This window comes from Oryctolagus cuniculus, chromosome 6, assembly GCF_051225735.1.
Source record: "Oryctolagus cuniculus isolate XC-2025 breed Fujian yellow rabbit chromosome 6, ASM5122573v1, whole genome shotgun sequence".
NCBI lineage: Eukaryota > Metazoa > Chordata > Mammalia > Lagomorpha > Leporidae > Oryctolagus > Oryctolagus cuniculus.
In genome coordinates, this window is record NC_142872.1 from 92960473 (window position 1) to 92978601 (window position 18129).

The 18129-nt window shown below is 41.4% G+C and overlaps 1 protein-coding gene across 6 annotated transcripts in view; it reads left to right on the forward strand.

Annotated features, from left to right (window-relative positions):
• The window catches only part of SGK3 (serum/glucocorticoid regulated kinase family member 3), a 157749-nt gene that overhangs the window by 45360 nt on the left and 94260 nt on the right, over positions 1 to 18129 (forward strand). The window contains exon 1 of one of the 6 annotated variants that reach the window (XM_089336303.1): positions 17434 to 17566. The exons of the other annotated variants lie outside the window; for them this stretch is intronic. The gene's annotated coding sequence lies outside the window, so the exon portion shown is untranslated. Of the gene's footprint in view, positions 1 to 17433; positions 17567 to 18129 lie in introns of those variants that run through there. 6 annotated transcript variants of the gene reach the window in all.

Here is an 18129-nt window from a genome sequence, read left to right on the forward strand (position 1 = left end):
TAATTAAAAATGAATCTTAATGGAGAATGGGGCTGGGAATGGGAGGAGGAGGAAGAGGGGAGGAAGTGGGGGGTGGGAGGGAGGGTATGGCGGGAAGAATCACTGTATTCCTAAAGATGTACTCATGAAATTTATACTCATTAAATAAAAGGTTTCTAAAAAAAAAAAACAAAAAAAAAAAAGGATGGGGCTGCTGCTCTGGCATAGCAGCTTAGGCTACCGCCCATAGTGCTGCATCCCATATGGGAACCGGTTTGAGTCCTGGCTGCTCCATTTCCAATCCAGCTCTCTGCTATGGCCTGGGAAGGCAGTAGAAGATGGCCCAAGTGCTTGGGCCCCTGTGCCCACGCGGGAGACCCAGAAGAAGCTCCATGCTCCTGGCTTCAGATTGGCCCAGCTCTATCTGTTGCAGCCATCTGGGGAGTGAACCGGTGGATGGAAGATCGATCTCTTTCTTTCTCTCTCTCTCTCTCTCTCTGCCTCTCTGTAACTCTGCATTTCAAATAAATTAATAAATAAAAAAAAAAGTTGGAGTGACCCTTCCATCAAAGGCAGACAAGAGTCCCAGCAGCATAGGTAAAGTTGGTTTGTATGTTTGGGATATTCACAGGTCAGGGATATTCTGTTTAGATTGTGATCAATGTTGGCTTTAGATAATGTCTGCATTTACAGGTGAGGGATGAGAGGTAATGTAATAGTTAAGGAATAACACCCCATTTTCATATTGCTAGCTTATGATTGAACAAGGGCTAGAGTTAAGTCCTGCTCTCTTAACCCAGTAGTCCAGCAGGGTTAAAAGCCATTGCGAGTAAAGTCACCAAGATAATCAATTTGTTGGTATGTCTCTTGTGGCTGGCTGCTTCTTCATTACTCAGATTGCTTTCTTCCAGGCTTATAGATCTTTTGTTATTATTATTTAAGAAGCAGAGAGAGATATACAGAGAGATCTCCTGTCTGCTGTTTCACTCTTCCTTGCTGGGAATGGTCCAGTGGAAGCCAGGAGCTAGGAACTTAATCTAAGTCTCCCACTTGGGCGGCAGGGAACCAAAGACTTGAACCATCACTGCTGCCTACCAGAGTGTGCAAAATAGCAGGAAGCTGGAATCAGAAGTGGAGCTGGGACTTGAATCAGGCACTCTGTGTGTGTCCCAAGCAGCATCTGAACCTCTGCCAAATGCACCCTCCAACCCCACTGACATGTGTTTATGGCAGCCCTAGCAAGGTAATATATTGGACAAAAAGTGGAGATGTGTATGTTGCAGATGTACAGAAAGAATGTTTGAAGACTCAGGTAGTTGCGGTTGGTTTATAAGGACTCACTACTAAAGCATGAGGAGTAAGGGGAAGAATAGCATGATATCCACATTTACAAACCAAAAATCCCTGTAAGTTGTTGATTTTGAAGTGACCAAAAAGAGTCTGAAATTAATTCGTGTATCTGTTGTTTTTAAAAAAGATATTCTCTCTGTCTCTCTGCATTTCACTGTCCACTCTGCCTGTCCAAAAATTTTTTAAAAAAGACAGTAAATAAGATGATTTATCTGTATATGTATTTGTTGATGGACTAGCCTGCCTTAACTGTATCATATATAGATGGTGTGCTCAGGTTCTTTTGCCTGGAAAGATCTTAGTCTTGCTTTTTGCCCTGGAAATTTGAGGCTTACCTTCAGAGAACAGAATTCTGACCTGCATGATGCCTTTTCTGGCTCCTCAAGCCCCATTTGTCCTCTTTCTCTGATTTTTTTTTTTTAAGATTTATTTGAAAGAGTTACACAGAGAAGGAGAGGCAGAGAGCAAGTGAAAGGTCTTCCATCTGCTGGTTCACTCCCCAAATGACTGCAATGGCTGGAGCTGTGCTGACTCAAAGCTAGGAGCCAGGAGCTTCCCCCGGGTCCCCATGGGGGTGCAGGGGCCCAAGGACTTTGGCCATCTTCCATTGCTTTCCCAGGCCATAGCAGAAAGCTGGATCAGAAGTGGAGCAGCTGGGATTTGAACTGGTGCCTATATGAGATGCTGGCACTGCAGGTGCCAGCTTTACCTGCTATGCCACAGTGCCAGCCCCTTCTCTGATTATTTTTACCAGTAATTCTCAAACATTGTGGTCTCGGTTGGCACTGTGGCTCACTTGGCTAATCCTCTGCCTGCAGCGCCGGCACCCCGGGTTCTAGTACCGGTTGGGGCACCAGATTCTATCCCAGTTGCTCCTCTTCCAGTCCAGCTCTCTGCTGTGGCCCGGGAAGGCAGTGGAGGATGGCCCAAGTGCTTGGGCCCTGCACCCGCATGGGAGACCAGGAGGAAGCTCCTGGCTTCAGATCGGCACAGCATGGCACGCCGGTTGGCCGTAGCAGTCATTTGAGGGGTGAACCAACGGAAAAAGGAAGACCTTTCTCTCTCTCTCTCTCTCTAACTCTGCCTGTCAAAAACAAAACAAAAAACCATTGTGGTCTCAAGAACCCCTTGCATTTCTAAAAATGATTGAAGTTCCTAAAGAACTTCTATTTTATTAGCAATGTGGACCATTGTTAATTATATTGAAAGCTAAAACTGATAAATTTTTAAAAATTAAAATTTGAAAATATACCCCCATTACTTATTAACATAAAAACATTTCAGTGAAAAATAACTTTTCTCTAAAGTTAAAATAATTAGTGATTAACATTATTTTATGTTTGTTTAATAGGTGACTCCAACCTTATACTTGCCTGCTGCCTTTGAACTGTTATTGTATGTTGTTTTGTTTGAAGTATACGTTAAAAATCAGATCTCACGGGGATATGTTGTTAGAAAAAGCAGAAATATTTTGAAAGCTTTTTCAAAAATAGTTTCAGGTTGAGTGTTTGGCACAGTAATTAACTCTTGGTTTGGGATGACTGCATCTCATATGGGAGTGCCCGATTTGAGTGCTGGCCCTTCTACTTCTGATTCCAGCTTCCTGCCAGTGTCTACCCTGGGAGGCAGCAAGATGATGGCTCAAGTACCTGAGTTCCTGTTACCCATAAGGGAGACCAGATGGAGTTCTGGGCTTCTGCCTTTGGCCTGGCCCAGACCTGGCTGTTCTGGGCATTTGGGGAATAAACCAACAAATGGAATCTCTCTCTCTGTCCCTATATGTCTAAAAAGATGAAAATAAAAAAATTAAACAGATTATTTAAAAAATAAGAGGTGGGGAGCAGGCATTTAGCCTGGGCAGTTAAGACACTTGCATCCCACATTCATGTACCTAGGTTCAAGTCCATGGCTCTAGCTCATGAGTCCAGCTTCCTACTAATGCAGACTCTGGGAGGCTCAAGTACTTAGGTCCCTGACACCCATGTGGATTGAGTTTCTGGCTTTTGATTTTGGCTCTGGCCCAGTCCCAGCTGTTGTAGGCATTTGGGGAGTAAACCAGCAGGTGAGAATTCTCTCTCCTTCTGTCTCTTTCTCTCTCACACTTTGTCTCTCTCTTTCCTTCTCAAATAAATTTTAAAAAATTATGTGATAGTTTTGTCTTTGAGATGCAATGTGGATTCTGAATCCATATCAATTTGAAAGGCTGAGTTACAGAGAGACAGAGGTAAAGAGACAGAGAAGTCTTCCATTAGCTGGTTCACATCCCAAATGGTTGCAATGGCTGGGGCTGGGCCAGATATAAGCCAGGAGCCAGAATCTTCATCTGGGTCTCCCACATGGGTGCAGGGGCTCAAGCACTTGGGCCGTCTTGCACTGCTTTCCCAGACACATTAGCAGGGAGCTGGATTGGAAGTGGAGCAGCTGGGACTTGAACCAGCACCCATATGGGATGTCAGTGCTGCAGGAGGCAGTTTAACCTACTACGCCACAGCAATGGCCCCCATATCAATACATTTTGTATTCAGTTACTTTAAAATCCATTGGTCCTTGTATTAATTTCTACAGCAGCTATAACAGATCAACATAAACTGGGTGTTTCAAACAACAGAAATTTAATGGTCTTAGAATTCTGGATACCAGAAGTCTGAAATTGAGGTATTTTCAGGTTTGCATTCTCCCCAAAGACTCCAGGAAACAGTTGATTCCTTTTCTTTTCCCAGCTTCTGGTGGTTGTCTGGCTCTGTTTTCACCAGGCCTTCTCTTCCATGTGTCTCTGTGTCATCTTCTCTTTTGCAGTTGTTGGATTTAGGGTTTGCCTGCATATCTGCTGCCTCCCAGGGTACACATTATTATGTAAGATTATGCAGGAAGCTGCATAATCTGGGATGATCTCATCTTGAGCTCTTTTTGGGGGGCCACCCTGCAACCCACTGTAGTCTCTTATGGTTGAAAAAAATTTTTAATTTATTGGAGAGGGAAGAGGGAGAGAGAGAGGGAGAGAGAGAGAGAGAAGCCATTTGCTGGGTTACTTCTCAAATGCTCATAATGCTTGGGGGAGGAGGGGGCCAAGTCCACGCCTCCCACTGGGTTGCAGGAACCCATCTCCTTGAGCCATCACTGTTGCCTCCCAGAGTCTGCATTAGCAGGAAGCTGGAATCAGGAGCTGGAGCCAGGAATCAAACCCAGGCACTCCAGTGTGGGATACTGATGCCCTAACTGATATCTTAACTGCCAGTCCAAATGCCTGCCTGTTGAATGCATTTTTGATGCATGAGTGGCTTTGTGGTCTCATGCAGCAGTCAGTTGGAAAATATTGGTTCATTGGTTTATATAGTTATTCCAAATGTTGCCACATTTCACTTATTAATATTTAATATTTTAGAAATCACATTTGCTCAAATCAACAAACACCTCAGAAAATTCTTTCAGTGGACTAGAGCAGACAAGCTCATGGTGGCAGAAACAACTTTTCCAAAATGCTCAGTTTCTCTTGAAACTTTGCATTTTATCATTGCCAAGAAATACAGTGAGTTGTTTTCCTTGATGTGGCAAACTTATTCATTTTAAGAAAATGTCTGCCAGATATCCAAGTTAGTCAAATACCATCACTTTTCAGTCAGCCTTTCATGAAAAATGGGGTTCAATGTACAAGTAGTTAGTTCAGCTTACAACTCAGTCATACAAAGGCTTCTTCTGATCATTAGACTTTGGTAAAAGCAGAAGTGCTTTATACTTCCTTTAAAAATATATTTATTGGGGCTGGCACTGTGGTGCAGTAAGTTAATCCTCCACCTGCAGTGCTGGCATCCCATAGGGGCACCAGTTCTAGTCCCACCTGCCTCTCTTCCAATCCAACTCTCTGTTAAGGCCTGGGAAAGCATTAGAAGATGGCCCAAGTGCTTGGGCTCCTGCACCAGCATGGAAGACCTGGAAGAAGCTCCTGGCTCCTGGCTTTGGATGGGCCTAGCTCCAGCTGTTGTGGACATTTGGGGAGTGAACCAGTGGATGGAAGACCTTTCCTTCTGTCTTTCCCTCTCCCTGTTTGTAACTCTACCCCTCAAATAGACAAATAAAATTTTAAATATATATATGAATTTAATTTTACTTGAAAGCCAGAGAGAGCAAGAATGAGAGAGATCTTCCACTCACTGGTTCACTCCACAAACGTCCCCTAAAGCCAGGGCAGGGCCACACTGAAGCTGGGAATCTGGAACTCCACCTGTGTCTTCCGTATAGGTGACAGGGACCCAGTTACTTAAGCCATCACCTGCTGCCTCTCAAGGAGCACACTAACAGGAAGCTGGATGGGAAGCAGAGGAGCTGGGGCTAGAATCAGACACTAATAGTGGAATGCAGGCATCCCAAGCAGCAATTTAACTGCTGTAACAAATGCTTTCTATACTTCCTATTTTGTCATACAGAATATTTTTAAAATGTGCTGAAAGTCAAAATTTAATAAAACTAATAATTTTTATTTCTTTATTAAGGGCAATTTTAAAGTGAACCTGGCTATTTATTTATTAACTGCAGATAAATGATAGTGAAGACCATGAGGGAAGTTCAGAAAGTTCATGGAAAATGAAATTAAAAGATGAGTTTACAGCCTGGCGTTGTGGTGTAGTGGGTTAAGCTGTCATCTGCAATGCCAGCATCCTATCTGGGTGCCGGATTGAAACTGAGCTCCTCCACTTCCGATCCAACTCCCTGCTATTGGCCTGGGCAAAGCAGCAGAAGATGGTCTGAGTGCTTGGGCCCCTGCTACCCACATGGGAGACCTAGAAAAAGGTCCTAGCTCCTGGCTTCAGCCTGGCCCAGACCTGGCCATTGTGGCCATCTGGGAAGTGAACTAGAGGATGTAACTTTGACTTTTGAATAAATAAATAAATCTTTTACAAAATGAATTCATTTTGATATGTCATATGAAATTCATGATAAGGGCTTTCAAAATGTTCATCAAAAACTCATTTGATGAAACAACTATACATGGATTGCGCCAATATATATTTATCTTTTTATTTCATTCTTTGGTGAGCTTTTTAAAGGACTCTTAACAGTATCTATTATTTTAGTCCATGGGGTCCACTGCCTTGACTCATGCCATGGCACTAGCAGTTCTAGCTACTGTGATTTTGCACTGTCAGAAAAATGTCAACCCAGTGAAAAAGTCAAACATCACAGTGTTGCTATGAAGATTACTTGTCTTCCCAGACCCCTTGAAAGGATCTTAGTACCTTTCAGGTATCCACAACTGCAATTTGAGAGCTGTTCGTATATACCATTCAGTTCAGAACTAATTCGTAGACTAATTAAGTGTTTTATTCATATATCTATTCTTATCTCTATAGGAGTGTTTTCTTAGAAATGAAATATATATATGGAATGAATGAAATGAAATATATATTTATATATATTCTTATAAATGAAATATATATTTATATATTTTAAAAAATGAAAAAACAAATAGTACAATAGAGTTTATAATGAAAACACAATCTCCAGCGTCAGCATTCCTCTGAAGTAAACACCAGTTTAAGAAGAAAACTTTTTTATTACAGCATGTTTCAAGCATAAACAAAATTAGTTTGAATAATATAATTATTAGCCCCCATTAAACTGTGGTCCAGTTTCAGCAGTCATCTTCTTATGGCTAAATGTTACTTCAGTTAATCTGAACATAACATTGAAGCGAATCCCAGACATTAGGTCATTTCATAAATGTTTCAGTATAATCTCTATATTAGTAGGCTGTTTTTGAAAAGATAACACAGTAATATCAGCACACCTTTAAAAAAGGATTTCTTAATGTCACCAGATATTTGGTCATGTTCAATCATTAATTGCTTTATAATTTTTTTTAGTTTGTTTGTCCAAGTGCAATCCATACATTACAGTTGGTAATTGGTATATCTTTTTTTTAAAAAAATATTTTATTTATTTTAAAGGCAGAGTTACAGATGCAGAGGCAGAGAGAGAGAGAGAGAGAGAGAGAGAGAGATCTTCCATCCACTGGTTCACTCCCCAAATGGTTGCATTGGCCGGAGCTGTGCCAATTTGAAGCCAGGAGCCTGGAGTTTCTTCCAGGTCTCCCACGTGGGTGCAGAAGTCCTTGAGCCATCTTCCACGGCTTTCCTAGTCCATAGCAGGAAGCCAGATAGGAAGTGGAGCAGCCGGGACTCGAATCGGCACCCATATGGGATGCCAGCACTGCAGGCGGTGGCTTTACCCACCATGCCACAGTGCCGGTCCCTGGTGTATCCTTTTTAAAAGTATTTTAAAGTCTCTTATCTTCCTCCCCAGCCCCTCACAATTTATGTAATGAAGAAACTAAGTCACTTGGCCTATAGAATCCCCCCAAATTTTACTGATCACATCCCATGATGCCATTTAACACAAACCTCTCTGACCCTTGTATGTCTTATAAGTTGTAAGTAGAGACTTAACAAGTTTTTCTATCAGGAAGCATAAAATTTTTGGTCCGCTGTCTTATGAAGTAAGCAGCCTTCGATGATCATTGTTTACATGCACTAATTTACTCACTGCCAAACAGTGGTATTCTGATTCTCTTTTCTTTATTCATTAGTTGTAGCTCTTTTGTGAAGTGAAACTTCTCATTGACTATTTGGTTACTCTGGGATATAATTTGTATTAGAAACGCAGGATAGATGCTTATCCTTTATTTACCAGTTTTCAAAATAGTTACTTAGTTTCTTAGCATCATCTAAAGGTAGCTCGTAGGGGTGGGTGTTTGGCATAGCAGTTAAGATGCCGCTCTGGGCACCTTCATCCCGTTGCATAGTGCCTGCTTCCAGGCCTCACTGCTCTGCTGCTGATCCAGCTTTCTGCTAATGCACACTCTGGGAGGCAGCAGATGATAGCTCAAGTAGTTGTATTCCTGCCACCCACATGGGGGACTTGGATGGAGTTCTGGGCTCATGGCTTCAGCCTGGCCTAGCCCTGGTTGTCTCATTTGGAGGAATGAACTAGTGGATGTCTCCTATTTGGGGGAATGAACTAGTGGATGGGGGTCTCTTGTCTCTCTCTCTACCTTTCAAATACCTTTCAAATTTAAAGATAACCAATGAAGTTTGTTTTCTATGTTTTAGTATATTTTGTAAGCACAAAAATTTAAATATTTAATATATTTCAGTGTACCATAGTGATTCTTATTTTATACTCAATTTCCCAACCTTGTGGCCAGTGCCGTGGCTCAATAGGCTAATCCTCTGCCTTGCGGCGCCGGCATACCGGGTTCTAATCCTGGTCGGGGCGCCCGATTCTGTCCCAGTTGCCCCTCTTCCAGGCCAGCTCTCTGCTATGGCCAGGGAGTGCAGTGGAGGATGGCCCAAGTGCTTGGGCCCTGCACCCGCGTGGGAGACCAGGAAAAGCACCTGGCTCCTGGCTTCGGATCAGCGCAATGTGCTGGCCGCAGCGGCCATTGGAGGGTGAACCAACGGCAAAAGGAAGACCTTTCTCTCTGTCTCTCTCTCTCTCTCACTGTCCACTCTGCCTGTCAAAAAAAAAAAAAAAAATCCCAACCTTGGACATAAATGTGGTTTCATTGATATCATACTAGAAAGTACACTCATCTTGTACAGAGACGTGCTGCTTAGTGACATTTCAGTCAGTGATGGACCTTGTATGCATTAGTGGTCCCATAAAATTACAATGAAGCTGAAAAATTCGTGTTGCCTAGTGAACACATAACTGAAAAAGATGCAAGAGAAAAGACAGAAGAGAAAGAAGAGTCACAAAGAAAAGCTCTTCCTGAGTTATCAGGAAGAGGCGAACCTGGGATAAAATCTTAGAAGTAAAGTTGCATGAATGAATGTTAGTGGGACTCAAACTGGAAAAAAACCTTTCACCTGCTTGTGATACGGTCTAATGAATCATGAAAATACAGTGGGAAACAGTTTTCTTCCTTCGTATGTAAAAGAGTGTCTAACAATAAACACTACCTGATTGTCCTTGTGAACTCTGTCTCCATTAGTGGAATCTGGATTAGGCAGCATTTTTAAAGAAATATGAGTAATTAATCACAGATTAAAAATTACTGACCGTATCATATAAATCATTTTGGACAAATTTAAACCCAAAGGCCTATCCCAAATTCCAGTGTCAAATGAAATTACTCAGCACATCATTAATAAGATGATTTTCTGCAAACAAGATTAACAGAAAAGAACTGACTTTTGAGAGTTGAGGCCAAGATTCAATTGGATGTCATTTTTAAAGATTTTGTTTTTTCTCTAAGATAAACAACCTCCAATTGTTGCTTGTCAAATTTTATTTTCTCTGGACCGCTGCTATATGAGGCTTGAATGTAATTATATAATAGGTCAGTAGTTCTTTATGGAACACAGTGCCTTCACAAAAATATTAACATTTGTGAAAATCAGTATGCATTTTTGCTGGAGCTTATTAGTACTGTTTTATATAGGAATTGAATTGGAATTTGAGATATGCAAAATCACTATTAAAATACTTGTATTATGGGAACTGGCATTGACACAGCCTGGGATGTCAACGTCCCATATCAGAGTACTGATTCAAGTCCTGGCTGCTCCACTTTGATCCAGCTCCCTGCTAATGCATCCAGGAAGGCAGCATAAGATGGCCCAGGTACTTGGATCCCTGCCACCTATGTAGGAGACTTGGATAGAGTTGCTGGCTCCTGGCTCCTGGCTTCAGCCTAACCCAACCCTGACCATTATAGCCATTTGGGAAGTGAACCAATGAATGGAAGATCTCTTTCTGTTTGTTTTTTCCCTCACTGTCACTCTGCCTTTCAAATAAATAAAATAAATCTTAAAAAAAAAGCAGAATTATATTTTCAAAATCTTCAGAAAATGTTCAAGTTCTTTTGTCTATATTTCAATGGGAGTACATTAACATTGATTTATTAAGTTTTAATGTGTTCTATTTTTAGTTCATTCCTAATTATATTTTTAATTGTGTTTTGGCTTCAGCCTTGTTTCTTAGTCAATGTAATTTCTCCAATACAATGAAACTCAAGTTAATTTTTTTTAAAGATTTATTTGAAAGGCAGAATTACAGAGTGAGAGGCGAAGTCGGAGAGTAGTCTTTTATCTGCTGGTTCACTCCCCAGATGGCTAGAACAGCCAGGGCTTGGGCCAGGCTGAAGCCGGGAGCCAGGAGCTTCTTCTGGCTTTCCCACATGGGTGCAGTGCCCCAAGGACTTGGGTCATCTGCTGCTGCTTTCCTAGGCACATTAATAGGGAGCTGGATGGGGAGTGGAGCAGCCAGGACTCGAACCGGCACCCATATATGGGATGCTGGTGTTGCAAGCGGAGACTTAACCAACTCTGTGCCACAATGCCGGCCCTCAAATCAAGTTTATTTCTAAAAGTTGTCAAAAATTTCATAATTCCAGGACATGAAATCTGAGAAAACAATAGAAGTTTCACATTAACCTGCTCTAGAAAATTAGGAAATGTTTTCTTGGAAATCCATTGACTGTTCAAACTCATTTTATTAGGCTATTGTTAGAGTGAGGTGACTTGGCATGATGTTTAAGAGTGTGAAGTTTGGAGAGGGGTGTCTGGGTTCTAATCCGAGCCTCAATAACTAGTGTGACCTGTGCAAGTTATTTGATTTTTCAGGTTTTCCTTCACTTACCAGTAAAATGGGGATGACAATTGTATGTTGTGTATAGGGTTATTTTGAGAATTAAATGAATTTAAATACATATAAAGTGCTTGGAGAACCTGAGGCACAAGTGCTATATAAACATTTGCTATTAGTGTTATGACCCATACTGTTAAGATGATTAGCATTTTTGTTAAGGAAACATATAGTTATTTTATATTAGTGTTTAGAAATATTTTTATAACTACCTCATCAGGAAATTGTAATATTCTCCATATGCAGTTTTTATATGGATCTAAACATACGATAATCCCAAGTGTTTCCCCAAAAAAACATCTCCAGCCAAGAGGATTCATATACAAAAATTCACTTTGTATTAAAGCTTTTTTTATTTTATTTTGACAGGTAGAGTTATAGACAGTGAGAGAGAGACAGAGAGAAAGGTCTTCCTTCCGTGGTTCACTCCCCAAATGGCCGCTACAGCTGGCGCTGTGCCGATCTGAAGCCAGGAGCCGGGTGCTTCCTCCCTGTCTCCCAGGCGGGTGCAGGGACCCAAGCACTTGGGCCATCCTCCGCTGCCCTCCTGGGCCACAGCAGAGAACTGGACTGGAAGAGGAGCAGCCAGGACTAGTACCTGGCATCCCAACTGGGACTAGAACGCGGGGTGCTGGCACACAGGCGGAGGATTAGCCAAGTGAGCCACAGTGGTGCCAGCCTGTATTAAAGCTTTTGTATCAATAAATATTTAGGTACCTGCTATGTGTAAAACAGTATGCTAAGGACGCTGGGAATCATAGAACAAATCACATATGGACCTTGCAGACTAGCAGAGGACACGTGAATGGATGAGCTAGAGAGCAAGAAGTGCAGATAAAATGCTCATAAGAAGCTCACAGGAAGCAGTGTACGTCTCACTCAAGGAATGAAGAAAAATTCTAGAAGGAGCTTTTATATATATACTATATATAGTTTTATTTAAGTTATACAGGTTTCATGTATTTCATATATACAGATTTAGGAACATAGTGATGTTTTCCACCCTACACGCCCTCCCGCTTACACTCCAACCCTTCTTCCTCCTCCCCTTCCCATTCCCACTCTTAATTTTTATAGAGATCTACTTTTAGTTTACTTAATGATTGTATATTAACCCTAAACTAAGTAAGAGTTCAACAAATAGTATGAAGAAAAAAAAAAACTGTTCCTTAACAGAAGAGACAAGGGCTATAAACAATCATTAAATCTCAAAATGTCCATTTCACTCTAACACATTACATTTTAGGTACTCTATTAGTTACCTTGGATCAGGGAAAACGTATGGTATCTGTCTTTTTGGGACTGGCTTATTTCACTAAGTATAATAGTTTCCAGTTGCATCCATTTTCTTGCAAAAGATAGGATTTCATTTTTTTTACAGCTAAGTAGTACTCCACGGTGTATATACACCATAATTTTTAATATATTTGAATACAAATACATACTCAAAGGATGAGCAGGACATATATATGTTGAGAAATGAGGCACTGTGTTGTGTGTAAAGGAAAGGGCTTGCTTTGGAGCATGGGGTGTATGCCGGGAAGTAGGATTTTATGATGGTAAAATATCGAGGACCTAGGAGACTATGCAGATTTTTTTTTCAGTCTTCAATAGGATAGTGTTTTTCATTGTGGTGAAATTCACATAACATAAACTGGTCATTTTAAAGTGAACAATTCAGTAACAGAACATTCACAATATCGTGCAACTGCCACCTGTATTTTCAAAATATTTCTGTCACCTCAAAATAAAAATCCCATATCCAGTTACTGTCCATTCTCCTAGCCCCTGGTAACAACCAGTCTGCTTTCTTTCTTTTTTTTTAAAGACTCATTTATTGGGGCTGGCGCTGTGGCATAGTGGGTAAAGCCACTGCTCCACTTCCGATTCAGCTCTCTGCTATGGCCTGGGAACATAATCGAAGATGGCTCAAGTGCTTGGACCCCTGCACCCTCATAGGAGACCTGGAAGAAGCTCCTGGCTCCTGGCTTCAGATCAGTGCAGCTCTGGCTGTTGTGGCCATCTAAGGAGTGAACCAGCAGATGGAAGACCTTTCTCTTTCTCTTCTTCTGCCTCTCTGTAACTCTGCCTTTCAAAGAAAATAAATAAATCTTTAAAAAAATAAAAAAAATTCATTTATTTGAGAAGCAGAGTTACAGAGAGTGGAGAAACAGAAAGCAGTCTTACATCCACTGGTTCACGCCCCATATGGCCGCAACAGCTGGAGCTGGGCTGATCCAAAGGTAGCAGCTAGGAGCTTCTTCCAGGTCTCTCACATGAGTGCAGGGGCCCAAGCACTTGGGCCATCTTCTGCTTTCCCAGGCCATAGCAGAGAGCTGGATCAGAAGAGGAGCAGCTGGGGCACTAACTGGCTTCCATATGGGATGCTGGCACTGTGGCAGAGGCTTAACCCACTATGACACAACACTGGCCCCTTCCAATCTGCTTTCTGTTTCTAAGGAGTTGAGTTTCCTGTAAATCGAATCCTACAGTTGTGACATCTCTTGTCTGGCTTCTCCTACTTAGCATACTGCTCTCTAGTTTATTCCCATTGAATCATGTGTCAATATGGGATGCAGGTGTCCCAAGTAGTGGTTTAACTCCATGTGACCCAACACCTGTCCCTACTTGTGCTATTATTATAAGAGTAGTTTTGAAATCTCTGACTATAATGAGGTTGTTTTTATTTCTCTTTGTCATTGTTTCAGTTTCTGTTCATATATTTCGAAGCTGTGTTATTAGATACATGGATGTTTAGAATTGTTATGTGCTCTTGATAAATGGCCTCTTCGTCATTACGGAATAACCTTCTCTTTCCCTGGCAGTATCTGTTCTGAGATATTTTTACTGTATTAAATAACTATTACAGTTTTCTTTTTGACTAGCATCAGCCTTGGTGTGTCTTCTTATCCTTTTAATTTTAATCTATTTGTGTTTTCATATATGATATTCAGTGTTTTTGGAGACAGTATATAATTAAATTTTTTCAACCAAACATGACAAATTATTTGGGAGTGTTTTGACTATTAAATTTAATGTCATTATTGATATGAGTTAATTTCAGCCTGTCATATAACTGTTTTCTGTTTGTCCTATGTACTTTTCTTCCCTTTTTCCTTATTTTCTGCTTTGTTTTGAATTAAACATTAGGCTTCCATTTGGTCTTCTTTGTTGGCTTATTAATCATAACTCCTCCCCCCTTATTTTAATTGTTGTTTTAAAGGTTAGGTTTACATATTTATTAGAGTCTTTTATAAACTGAATTACACCCCATATTTTCTGTTACTTACAGGATACATCATACAATCATTTACTTCCATGTATTTTCTACCAGCCTTTATGATACTTCTGCAGACAATGTATTTATACATTGGCTATAAAATCCACAATGAAGTATTACTGATTTTACATAAACAGTTATATTTTAAACAGACTTAAATTATTTAAAAGTCAGCATATGTTTGCCCCTGTTGTTACTATTTTCAGTGTTTGTCATTCCTGTGTAGATCTATAAACCTAGAAATATGGAAAAATTTTCCCATGTTTAAAGGGCTTCCTTGAATATTTGGTCATTAATTCTTTTAGCTTTTATTTGTGTCTGAAAATAATCACGAATTGCCCTCAGTTTTGAAAGATAATTTGGTGGGTATAGAATTCTAGGTTGACAGGTTTTATATTCAGTCCGTTAAAGATGTTGCTCTTCTTGCTTGTACTGTCTGGTGAGAAATCTGCTGTCATCTTTACCAACACCACCTTTATGCTCTTTCAGACATTCCATTTACAAGTATTTAGATTGTTGGAAGTTGTCTATGGTTCATTGGTTCTGTTTTTTTTATTTTTAAGATTGATAGATTTATTTGAAAGGCAATGACAGAGACAGACAGAGATCTTCCAGCTACTGGTTTACTTTCCAGTTGGTTACCATCCTGGTCTTCCACATGAGTGGCAGGGGCTCATGTACTTGGGCCATCTTCTGCTTCCTTCCCAGGCACATTAGCAGGAAACTGGATTGAAAGCAGAGCACCTGGGACTTGAACCAGGATGGTAACATGAGATTCCGGCATTTCAAGTGGTGGCTTAACCTGCTGTGCCATACACTGGCTATTACAAATTCACTTATCTTTTCTTCTGCATTGTCCGATCTTCTGTTCTTCACTCTGGTAACAACTAGAGCTGGGCCATGCTGAAGCCAGGAGCCTAGGACTCCATCCTGGTCTCACACATGAGCCATCGTCTGCTGCCTCAGAATATACATTAATAGGAAGCTGGACTGAAAGCAGAGGAGCAGGACTCAAACCAGGCACTCCAGTAGGAAGTTGAGCATCCCAAGCAGCGACTTAACTGCTACACCAAAGGCCTGCCCCAGATGCTGGACATTTTTGTATTTCTATAAATATGCCTGAATTTTAATTTGAGATGGAATGAAATTATTTGGACATAGATGAATTTTTTTTTCAGATTTTATTTTGATTTGTTGGCAAGACTCAAGCAGCATTTTAATATAGCGCTAATTCCTCTATAGAATTAAGACGATCCTTCTGAGTGCTCCATTGCATTGAATTGGGAGGTTTTCTAGACAGCCTAGAGGAGATGGCCACTATTCCTGGTCCCCTGGGAGTGTTCAGTATTGCTCTGTCTGATGCTCTGGGACCTCTTACAGTTTCCCCATAGGCATGCGCTGATTAGCACTATCAAATTATTCAGGAGGACTTCGACTGATCTCTGAGGTACTCTGTGCAGTTCACTACTTCTCATACTCGTCTGGTGAATGCTGGTCATTGCGTTCTCCCATGAGTCATAGCTCCCATGATCTCCTCAACTCAGGGAATCAGTTGGGCCCCTAGCATTCCCCTCTGGGTCCAGGGCCTTTGTGTCCTCTCAAGGCAGTCAGCTCAGGTAAGCTTTGTGTTTTCCCTCTCTGAGGGCACGCTCGCCTTCACTGCTCAATACCCAGTATCTTGAACATGGCTTCTTCATGTTTTGTCTGGCTCTTTCGCCCTTTTTGTTTTGGCTGATTCAGGTGGGAGAGTCCATCTGGCCCTTGTTACTGCTCCTTGGCTGGACTTGGAAGTCCCTCAGGGCTCTACTCCTAATAGTCACCTCACATTTTGAGAGGAAAAGTTCCAAAAGTGTCTGGAGCAACCACTCTGTAAAATGAAGCAAGACTGTGGTTGAGTCTGCCTATTTAATATTTTTCACAAACATTATAAACGTGAATAGTGGTTTATAGATTGTTTGGGCCAGACTTCAGAGCTCTGGGGCCTCCTTGAAATGTGCCAGTAACATTTTCAAAGCACAAGGGGCCATTGATAGATTGCAAATCAGTTTTCATTTGCACTTGGTAGTCATTCTGCAAACTTAGTTCAGCTTCTCCTTTGCCATCTGGGTAAGGTTGCAGTTAAGGAAAATTCACTCTCTAAAGATCTTAACAGTACTGGAGCCCCCCAACATAGGGAATTTACTGTGATTTGTGTGATGTGAGGGTTTATTTCTGGAACACTAAAAACCTTTCTAGTCTAACCTCAAAAAGTGTGGTGTGATTCTTATTTATTTTATTCTTTAGAATTTCTTTGAAATTAGAAGGGGAAACCCTCTCACTATGTTATTTGCATGCAAAAGAAAAGACCAGCATTTTAGTTACAGCAAGGGAGAGAGCTGGCTTAAGGAAACTGAAAATAATCATAGCCTGATTAATGGATTTTAAGCACTTACTATGGGGTGACCAAAGGTGGGTAGGCTAATTTTTATGAATATCAATGATTTTATCTTTAAAACAAGTCTTGTTTAATAACAACTTGTTTTCCCATGTTTAGAAATCAGTCACATATAATGGCCAACCAATGCTTTTGGTTAGCAAAATGTATTTATTATTATTTCAGAATCACAATATTTCAGACAAAAACAGAATCTTTTTTATAAATAACCTGAACAACCTAATTGTAGAAGAGTTTATAATCTTCTTTAGTTATTGAAGATAGATTTTTCTTATTGGGTTGTCTGAGGCATGGAAACAGCTAGGAAGTAGTTTGTGGTTTTGTTTTGGAGAGAAATATTCTAAATAATTAAACAAAACCAGGTAGTTCTGCTTGTCGCTCCCCCTCTTCGTGGAGGAACGACACAGGACCCTGCGCTGTTCTTTCGTCTGCTCGGCCCTCCCCGGGTTTGCTGCTGGTTCTTCCCGGGTTGGCTACTATCCCTTCCACCTCCGTGGAAGGGCAGTTCCCCCTGGCCACATTCCCCACTTCCGCAGGGGAGCGGCACACTGCCGGCCGGCTCTCTCGGGGGCTGCACAGGTGTTCCTTCAGCTAGATGTTCCCCTTAGATGTTCCTGGTGCATGCCGTCTCTCTCCTCCTTTATAGTCCTCCTCTGCCAATCCTAACTCGGCTGCCCACACGCCGAGTACGCTGCTCTCCTCCAATCAGGAGCAGGTCCTACAGTTTATTGGTTGAACTGGAGGCAGCTGTGTAGAAGCTGTTTCCTCCTCTCCCAGCGCCATATTGTGGGAGAGCAGATGCATAGAATAAGTCTTAATTCCAGTAACTTAGTCTAGTCCGAATTGCTCCCCACACTGCTAAATGCTGAGAGGGGCTGATGGTAAGTATTATAGCATTTCATTGATAGGGGGTCACTGGGCTGAACAGTTGCAGTTGGGATAGGTAGCTTGGGCTGAGAAGAGGGTCCTCTGAGCTGGGAAGCATCGGGGTACAGCACAGTGACGGGAAAGTCAGCTGTGTGGCGACTGCTGTACAGTGAAGACACTGGCAGACGGATGTGCACACAAGAGAGTAGTTGGAAGTTAGGCGTAAAGTAGGTTAGGGTCAGATCAAAGATCCGGAGTTCTTTGAATTTGTGCTTCATACAGAGATGGCAGTGAAAATGGAAAGAGCTCCTGAAGAGGCCCTGTAACAAGGAGAAAGCCAAAGCCCTGGTGGCCAGATGTGTGGACTGAGAAGGAAGAAGAATCCGAGGTTTTATCTAGGGCACAAGTGGTACTATCACTACCAACAGGAAAGTCAGAAAGGAGAGTTTTTTTTAAGGATCTGTGTATTTATTTGAAAGTCAGAATTGCAATGGGAGGGGGGGGAAGAAAGGAGATTGAATGACGTGATTGACACCAGAGATCCCTGGGGCTTTTTCTAAAAATTCCCAGTTTCTCT